Source organism: Lolium rigidum, chromosome 3 (assembly GCF_022539505.1).
Source record: "Lolium rigidum isolate FL_2022 chromosome 3, APGP_CSIRO_Lrig_0.1, whole genome shotgun sequence".
NCBI lineage: Eukaryota > Viridiplantae > Streptophyta > Magnoliopsida > Poales > Poaceae > Lolium > Lolium rigidum.
The window spans coordinates 330,685,301-330,694,960 of record NC_061510.1 but is presented as its reverse complement, the minus strand read 5'-3'; the positions used below and the strand labels follow the sequence as shown (position 1 = coordinate 330,694,960).

At 47.8% G+C, this 9,660-nt stretch overlaps 1 long non-coding RNA gene across 1 annotated transcript; it reads right to left on the bottom strand.

The window, feature by feature from the left end:
* Nucleotides 1-6,753: 6,753 nt before the first annotated feature.
* LOC124700045 lies at nucleotides 6,754-9,000 on the bottom strand. Its single transcript, XR_007001608.1, has 3 exons — nucleotides 8,598-9,000; nucleotides 7,606-7,721; nucleotides 6,754-7,061 (listed from the first exon to the last, which is right to left on the bottom strand). It is a non-coding gene; the product is annotated as an uncharacterized LOC124700045 (long non-coding RNA).
* Nucleotides 9,001-9,660: the final 660 nt, after the last annotated feature.

Sequence of the window (9,660 nt, the reverse complement as noted above, 5' to 3'; positions counted from 1 at the left end):
GAGTTGCACCTAATGGATGTAAAGACGGTATTTCTAAACGGTGATTTAGAAGAAAATGTCTACATGAAACAACCCAAGGTTTGTATCATGGAAGGCAAGGAAGAAATGGGATGCCGCCTAAAGAAATCCATTTATGGATAAAAGCAAACCTCTAGACAGTGGTATCTAAAGTTCAATGAGACAATTAAGAGATTTAGATTTAAAGAAAATATTGAGAACAATTGCGTTTATGCAAAGTTTAAAAGTGGGAAATATATTTTCCTAATCTAGTATGTGGATGATATGCTGCTTACTAGCGGTGATGTTAGTCTACTGCAAGAGACAAATAAGTTGTTGTCCTCAAATTTTGATATGAAAGATTTTGGTGAAGCATCATATGTTTTGGGCATAGAAATTCACCGAGATAGGAAAAATGGAGTATTAGGACTATCACAAAAGGCTTATTTAGAAAGGATTCTAACTAAATATAATATGCATAAGAGCAATGCCACACCTGCCCCTATAGTCAAGAGCCGTAGTTTTGGAAAATTTTAAAGTCCCTAGAATCAATACGGGCTCGATCAAATGAAAGCGGTTCCATATGCTTCGGCCATTGAAAGCCTACAGTATGCACAAGTGTGCACTTGCCCTGACTTAGCTTTTATCACCGGAGTACTCGGTAGATATCAAGAATATCCAGGTTTTGAACACTGAAAAATGGTAAAGAAGGTATTGCGTTATGTGAAAGGCACAAAGAACAATATTCTAACATACAGAAGATCTGATTCCCTAGTAATAAGAGGGTATTTAGATGCAGATTTTGCGGGAGATAAAGATGATAAAAAAATCCACATCTGAATATATATTCACTCTCGCAGGGGAAGCTATTTCATGGAGAAGCTACAAACAGACAATAGTTGCATCATCCACGATGTATGCAGAATTTATAGCATGTTATGAAGCCACATGGCAGACATTATGGTTAAAGAAATTTATACCCGACTTGAAAGTGGTAGATTGTATTGATAAACCACTAAAGATGTACTGCGACAGTCAGCCCGTAGTATTTTACGCTCACAACAACAAGTCGAGTAATGCTACGAAACCGATTGAGGTTAAGTATTATGTTGTGAAACACAAGGTCCAGAATCAAACTATAAGTCTCGAGCATATAAGGATAAAAAATATGCTTGCGGATCCGCTAACGAAAGGCTTACCATCCACCGTGTTCAAGGAACACGTAGCCGGCATGGGTTCAAGGGAAAGTCTCACCTATCCTGGATCATAAGAGGCCCAAAAATAAAAGAATTTGTTTCCAAACAGAGATATGTATTGTGGTTGTCTGATTCTATCGAATCGAGCCATGACGATGAAACATGCCCTATGGACTGTTCCAAAATGAAACGAATAAAATGAAAGTATAAAGTTAAAACTAATGTTGAGATCAAAGGGGAGAATATTAGGATGATCTCCACCACGTATGAGCCCAACGGCTCGACGTGCCCTTTGACTGCGCCTTGATCGGGGGCGCCAACCGTTCACTGGTTGGTGGGCCCTTATCGCATGCGCTATATAGAGTGGTGGTGGCGGTGGCACTCGTCACGAGGTGACCCTGAGCTGCCACTAGCCCCACCGACACACCTACCGATCTAGGTTTTGCGCAGTGCCAACGGGAAGCTCCGCCGTCACCATCTCGCTCACCCACCCGCCGCCGTCGCCACCATGTCTACATCGGCGGGCTCCACCTCCAAGGGAGAAGGTAAACCCACAGTATCCCTATCCTACCCGGCTAAGATCTACCCTAGACGATCTAGCGAGTATAACAGTTTCCACTAGACTTACAAGTTATTTACCACAAATAAGGGATGGTTCCACGGAATGTGCCTCCTGAAAATTTCCATAGACCTGTCTGTGTTTAAGCGTATGACCAATATGTTCAACTACGGCAAAGTCTAAACTCTTTACAGCTGAATGACAATCATGGTCAAGAATTAATTAGTCAATGTAGTGTTCCGATCAAGCCATGTTGCCAGCAGTGCGAGCAAGGGAAAAAAACATGTCTCGCGACCGCGGCCGTCCCCAGGTAGGTGCGCCGCCGCCACCGCGCTGATCTGTCTACTCCGGCCACCTCCGCCCTTGTTGCGGCCAGATCCGGGTTCCCCTACACACCCTCTCTCTCCCCACCTCCCAGTCCAGTCTCCGAAGCCTGCGTCCGGGGTTGCCGAGCTCCATCTCCCCGGCAAGCTTCGCTGCAACCTCCGGCGACTCCGCGTCCGTCGCGGGCCGCGTCGTCGCTCCGCCTCGACCAGCACCACCTCCATGAGCTCGACCCCCCGTCGCTCGTCGCGGCTGCCTCCTGCAGGGAGATTTCGCAAGGAGAATGGAGGCATGGTGGTCTTGGGCACGGCCGTCTCCAAGCCTGCGGCGGTGACCAGGCCTGCGGCGGTGACCACTCCAGGCCCGACGCTCAGCGCCGCCGCTGCGCTTGCAGATGTCGCCTCTGGCCTGCTGCCACCGTCATCATCCTTGGAGCCTGCAGCGCCTATGCCTGCACCGGTCGGTTCTTCTCCCGATGGCGAGGCTACCTGTCCCCGCGCGCCTCCGTCGTCGGTCACTCTACATCAGGCTCCTTCTCGTCCAGCTGCAGCTGCCCTTGTCGCAGCTCTCACTGCTGATGTCGGCATGCTCTGGGATGGTTCTCTGAGTTCTGTTGAAGATGACGAGGATGATGGCTCCGACGAGGAGCTCGCCCCGATGACGCCGCTAGCTACCAGCAGCTCCTCTCTGCCCAGCGACCCTGCTGTGTTGGTCGAGGGGCTCGGCTCCTTGTCATTGTCGCCAGTTGCCTTGGGCGGCGCTGCCGAGGTGCCCGTTGCTGTTGCGCTGCCCGCTCCGAGCTTGCTTTGGGTTGCTTCTTTGGACTCCGACGAAGACGATAACGATGAAGAATTAGCTCCGCGGTCGCCGTTGGCTGGCTCGGTACATGTTGAGGAGGTGCCTGCGAAGCCCTGCGGCGGCCTCTCAGCTTTTGCTGGTGCTCTTGGTGACAATGATGGCTGGGTGCAGGTGGGTCGAGGCGGCCGCCCGAGCCACGAGCCATCGTCTTTGCTTCGAAAGGAGGGCCTCGAGCGTAGCCTCGCCTTCAAGCGTTGGGCTCGGGGAAGATGCTTTCGGTGCCTCGAGCGTGACCACCAGGTCAGCTCTTGCCGTGCGCCCTTCAGGTGCATCCGCTGTCGTCGTCCTGGTCATCAGGAGCGATTCTGCCGTGCGCGCTTCCCCGCCGCTCGTTCTCGCTCCCCGGACGCTCGTGCACGTCCTCCGGAGGCATGTGCTCCTTGCCAGCCGAGCCGCTCTCCGCCAGCACAACCACATCGTCACTCGGCATCCAGGAGCTGGGCCGAGGTCGTGTGCCACTCGTCGTCGCCTACATCATCGCCTCCAAGGCCTTCTCCAAGTTGTTGCGAGGAGTTCAACAGCAATCGTTGTTTCGACTCTCACCTCCAGTGCCAGTTTGCTTTGCTGCGCTTGGAGCTCGATCAGTTGGTTGCTAACCGCGTCGAGGAGGCGTCTCGCCCCCTTCGTGAAGAGGTTGCAAGTCTCAAGATGTTGTTGGCACATGCTGGTGTTTCTTTGGAGCCGACGGAGGCATGCTCTTCTGGTGGGCAGGAGCTCGCCGCCATGAAGGCTTCGCTTCCACTTAGCTCCGAGGAGCAGAAGTCATCGGTGGTTGAGATCACGCCTGAGCTTCATGAGTTGTGTGGGGATTCATCTGTGGTGCCTGAGCTCCTAGAGTTGGGTGGTGGTGAGGTTATGCCTCCTTCCGTCGAGGAAGTGAGGCATGTGGTTCCTTTTGATGTTGGGATTGCTAAGTCAGGCTTGCCGGCAACAGTGTCCGGCGGCATCCGCAGTTGATTGATGGGTGCCCCCAATGTCATAGCATGTCCTTATCGACGCGGTGTTGAAGTGTCGTGCTGGAGTTCATTCGTGTCGCCATGTGGTTCTTTGTGTTGACTATTGTCGGTGCGGCCCTGTTGTTGGGATCCTTGTTAGGCTTGGTTGTGTGTGTGGGTGTGGTTTATGTGGGCTTGGTCATGTTGTTATGGTTTTCGCCCGGTTTTCTCCTAAAAACTCGGCACCTTCTTCTTAATTAATGAATGGGGCAAAGCTTTTGCCTCCCTTTCAAAAAAAACAATCATGGTCAATGGACATGTACATGGGGCACAAATTACTCATCTATGAAAATGTACAATATTTCTGATGAAGGCCACTCCACCTCACGATCTATTCAAACCAATCTGGAAAAGTGCTTGTCAGTTAAAACACAAAGTATTTATTTGGTTGGTGATGCATGACAACACCACATGCATGCCGCAAAGAAAGAATTTTCAGCTTCCTAGCTGTAAATGTGAACTTTGCTCAAAGGAAGTATATTGGAAACAGGGATGCATCATTTTTGCGACTGCACATTTGCCCAAGACTGCTGGAACAACATACTACCTGAGACGAAAAAAAGAGGAACTAGTATGCATGATCAAATCTCAGTTATAAAAAAAGTAAAGTTTAACATTGCGCGCACACCCTGACGTCCGAAGAAAATGAAATAATCCACTAAAAAACGATTTAAAAACCAACGATATGCTAATATACTGTTTGAGGCCAGCTTCTAAATCTTCCAGGACACTCATCGATCCAACAGGGCGTGTACGGCAAAGAGGACTCGTAATCTTGATCCTCAACTATTGCACCATCATTTGCTGGGGATGAACTGCCTAGTACTTGAACCCTGGAGCTATTCAAGTGGTAGGCCAGTCCGATCTCCGACGACTGACTCAAGAAAACGATCTCTTTGTACGGATGAAATCCGAGTATGACAACATTATCAGCTTGGACAAGGACGTCCTCACCATCCGAATTATCAGCTTGGAACATGTATGTGTCCTCAGATTCACCATCAGAATTCCATTCGAAATTATCTTCACGCAGTGGGCAATTCCATCCTAATTTCTCTTCGGGTTGAAATAGTCCTTCATGACACCAACTGCTCATGTTAATTACAGTGGTCTGTTAGTCCTGCCTGTTACTCTGCTGTTTTCAGGAAATCATCAACCCTAGCTAGATTCGTCCCGGGTCGCCTCGCGCGAGGTGGCTCTGGGAGCCCCCCAAACCCTAAAAAAAACAGGTGCCCGATCTTGCATCTCCGGCTGCTGCCGCCGCCGGGGTCGGCGGTGGCGGCCGCGCCCGGCTGGCGAATGGCGGGGGGCGGTGGCGGCACGCTCTGCAGGGCCCCCTTCGCGAGGAGGCAGGGTCTCACAGGGACGGCGACGGTGGTATGCGGGTCTGGTGGCGGGGCCTTGGCTGTGTCCACTGGAGGATGGTGGGGGTCACGGTGGTGCGGTGGAGCTCGGCGAGGAGCAAAGGAGTGCGGCAGCGTCGGTTGATGTGTTGGCAGCGAGGTCGGGCGGCGGCGGCAAGGATCCATGGTCGTGAAGCGGCGGCGAAGAGGCTCGGTTAGGATGGGTCCTGGTGGGCAGCAGCCGGCCGTCTCCGCGTCGTGGGCGTGCGACGTCGCTCTCCCGGTGGATGCCGGCGTGGGAGGAGGAGGAGAAGGGCTGGGTTCGATCTGGGCCACCCGGGTCTGATCTGGGCCTTCGCGCCTTGAGGTGGCGGAGGCTGCTTCACCGTTCGGGTTGGAGGAGCGAAAGGCAGCAGTGGGGCTCGTTGGTGGGGAGGAGCTTCTTCCTGGCCAGCCAACATAAAATATTGCACTTAAGAGGGGCAACGCGCTTCCAAACCTTGCCACATAATTTCACTACGTCAGGTCCCTTGATCAGCGGCACTAAAAACTGCCGCTAAAGCTGCAAAATATGCCGGCAATTAGTTTTGGTGGCACAGAAAAAAATGCTGCATTTATTGCCGTCGTGGAAGGTAATTGGTGGCATTTTCAGAAACTGCCGGCACTTTTATTTAGTGGCACATTTCAAACTGCCGGCACTTCTATTTTGTGGTACTTTTAAAACTGCCGGTAGTATTATCTTTGCCGGCACTTTTTAAATTGCCTGTAAAACCATGGCAGGTACTTTTTTAATTGCCTGTAAAACCATTGCCGGCACTTTTCTAATTGCCTGTAAAACCATTGCCTGTAGTTTTTAAATTGCCTGTAAACCCATTGCCAGCACTTGTTAAATTGCCTGTAAAACCATTGCTGGCACTTTTGTTTTATGCTTCCATATCAATTTGAGGCACTATATCTGATGTGCCATTGATTCCATTTTCAGACATTCTTGGCAAGTGAGGCACTGTTAATCGTGCCTCAAATGTAAATAATGCGTGCAACTAAATTTTCAGGTTAAAAATAACAGTATTGCATAATAATTAATATTACGCCGAATTCCTTACAATAACATCACAAATTACAGTGACAGCAATTACAAATGAAGTGTCTATCTTATGTAACTATACCAACAATGAGTCGGCAGATTTGATCTTTGTTACCAAGGCCAAGGACAGAAGCTCCAACCCGAGATAGTTCATGTCTTTCTCTCCGATGTCGAAGCTGCTGCAGAATGAGTTCTTGCCATCAATTTCGCCTTCGTCTTCGTTGCCAGTTGAAGCTTCCAGTAAAGAATGTTGTTTCATTGAAAAAACAGGTCTTACTGATTGTACTAACAATGAAAACATTAAGTAAAAGTTTGAATATAAATAGAACAGTATATTGCCAGAATACAAATAAGCAAGAGTATAGATAATTCACATTAATCCAAGGCTTAAAGTGTGGCTACTTGAAGGAAACCAGTGTTGTAAGGTATTTCTCCAGAGATACAATGTACATCACGTTGAGCAAGAGTATATATGAGATCATGCAAACGAAGATAGTCAGCATTAAAAGAGCAGAACATGGAAAATGAAAAAAAAATGTGAATACAAAGATTTAGATACTCAAAATGACATAAGTAATCACTATCCCACAGAAGGAAATCAACGTGCCTCCTTTTTTCAGAGTAAGATTAATTAACCCACAAAGGATACTCACAATATATCAGGAACAGGAATTTTGCTTTTGGTAAGCATGATCTCATATCAACCTGTAATAGCAGGAAAAATTAGTTCATTACATGACGGAATAATTACCATAATTTTTCTAACTCCGCATGCTAAAATAGAATTTTGTTGACTAAAGATGACAAGAAAACTGAAGCTAGACATGAAATCAGAACACTGGCAAGAGTAAGAAAGAACAAAACTATTCAAAAGTCACTTTAGAAGGAAATTGATTGCAGCAGGGGTACTGTAGATATTACAAACCATAGTTTCATACTCCGTACTAAAAAGGGATAATACACGACAAAGCTTTCAAAGTCAATCAGCTGAGAATTTGCAAGGAAAAAAATAGATTCACTTAGGAAAGAGCAGTAATCATGCATATCATATTATCATGCAGTTCTAATCACGAAGAATGGTTTGACAAAACCTAGTTCCAGGGCTTGAGAATTCAGCATATCATGAAAACAAATATAACAAGATTGAGAGGGATTAAGTGCTAAAGGTAGACGCGCAAGAATGAAAGGTCAGAAACTTTCGAGTGCTCTACCGCAAATCGGTATATTAAGAAAGCGGAAGTTCCCATACCAAGTGGACAACTTCTGGCATGCTAAGAGTTGAGGCACGTCTTTGTTCCTTCTTTCTCACTTGCATTATTGCAACAGCAGTGGAGAGCAAGGTCTCCAAATTGGATATCATGAGCCCTGCAAAATAGTGCATGACTAAATAAAGTTTCGATGCAGAGATTGTCCACATGTTAAACAAGCTGAACGTAAAAACATATTGCAATCTCAAATGGCAAACACAAGCTGTATCTGGATATCTCATATCATAGAATTCATCACTTATAGCAGAGTTCCTTTTTAGGATGACGACAATTATCAATGTGCAAAATTAAATGATGTGAGGACAGGTAGAAACCTAAGCTGAATAGGCACATGATTCACTCATCTAAATTAACTAGATGTAGCATTATATGAGTGATTGTTCTAAGCTCTCTCGCACAACTAGCATCTAATCTAAATGTAAAATGTAGGGAACTGATTCATCAACTCCTCCTGAGAAAGGTGTGCAATAATCTGCGAAGATTACCAAATAGATATTAGCATTCAAAACTGGTTGTTCAATATGTGTTCAATTTACTTCTTAGTTGTTTCTAATAGGACAGAAACACTCTAAATTCAAAGGCTTCAATTAGCGTGCAAACAGTGGAAACTGCTCAGGTTTAGCTTAGTATGTATTCAGGTAACTGAACACCTCAGGTAACACAGCTGTACTGATTTCATATATCCACGCAATGAGAAAAAGGTTTAAGAAAATATACAAGAAAAGGTAACATAACACGCTCCTGTGCATTTGCATCTCACAGAGAATGCCAGAGATAACTAAAATCAGTTGAAGTGCAACCATGCCATTCAAATACTCATTAAAGTATTCCTGGAGATTCAGCAAACTGCAAGTCCCTGCAACTATGTGAGCTCTTACTCAGATAGCTAATTCGTCGAACACCTTCAGTGCACGTCACTTCAAATTGCAACGCTACGGTTCATACAGATCAGAGAAATCCATCAGAAACTCACCGAGTATAATAAAACGTTAGTTTCACCGACGGCCCGAGCAGCGAGATGCTGAAGAGCGCCACGGGAGGCAGCACGTCGACGAGCGCGTTGGAGTGGGGTGCAGAGCGACCAAGGTCGACGGCATCAGCAGCTCGCGGTTGATGGTGCTGAGAAGGACCTGGGCGCGGGGTCCAAGAGGTCGCTGAGGCAGCGTGGTCGACCGAGATCGACGTGGAGGCGCAGCCGGAGGCGCGGGTGAACGGGCGCCGCGCCGGCGCCGGCGCCGAACAATGGGGCTAGGGTTTCGCGGGGTTGTGGGAGGGGTGCGATAGCGAATCGCGGCGGCGGTAAACCGTAAACCAGAAGAGGAGTCCGGGGCGCCGGCGTAGTGGAGGCGCCGGAGACGCCCGGCAGCGACCGGAGAGGCAGGCGGCGGCGTCGCGAGCGTGAGAGGGGATCGAACGGGAGGTCCTGCGCGTGAGTGAGGTGAGAGATAATGAGAGTGGGTCGGGAAGGTGTTGACTTGCTGACTAATAAGTGATTCTTTCCAAGGGGTTAGCCAGAAAAGTAACAAAGATTACCGGCACCATTTATTTTTTTTGCGAATGAGGCTGCTACATGCTTTGGCAAAATGCCTGTAATCCTGCAAAAGATGCCGGCACTTTCCAAAAAATGCCGCTAATCATCAAATCTTTAACCGCACTTTTCAATACTGCCGGAATTGATCAAAGTATTTGCGGCACTTTGCTGATCTGCCGCTAATTAGGCAAACTTTTGCGGCACACTTTGAAAAGTGCCTTTGATTAACACATGATTAGCGGCATAGCTAAAAAAACTGCCGCTAAATCTACAATTCGTGGCAGTTTAGGATAGTGCCTGCACCAAAAGTGCCGGGAATCTGGGGACGTGGCATAGTGTTTGTTAACGATCCAGACCCAAATATGTTTGTCACAATCAAGTGATGGGAAAGTACCGAGCACCTCTGATGTGTTCTGGAGGCTTTTGGATATGTAGAAAACGTTACCGTCTACAATGGTAGGAATGCAGATTGGATATCGAAGCTAGACGCTTGGGATTCACACAA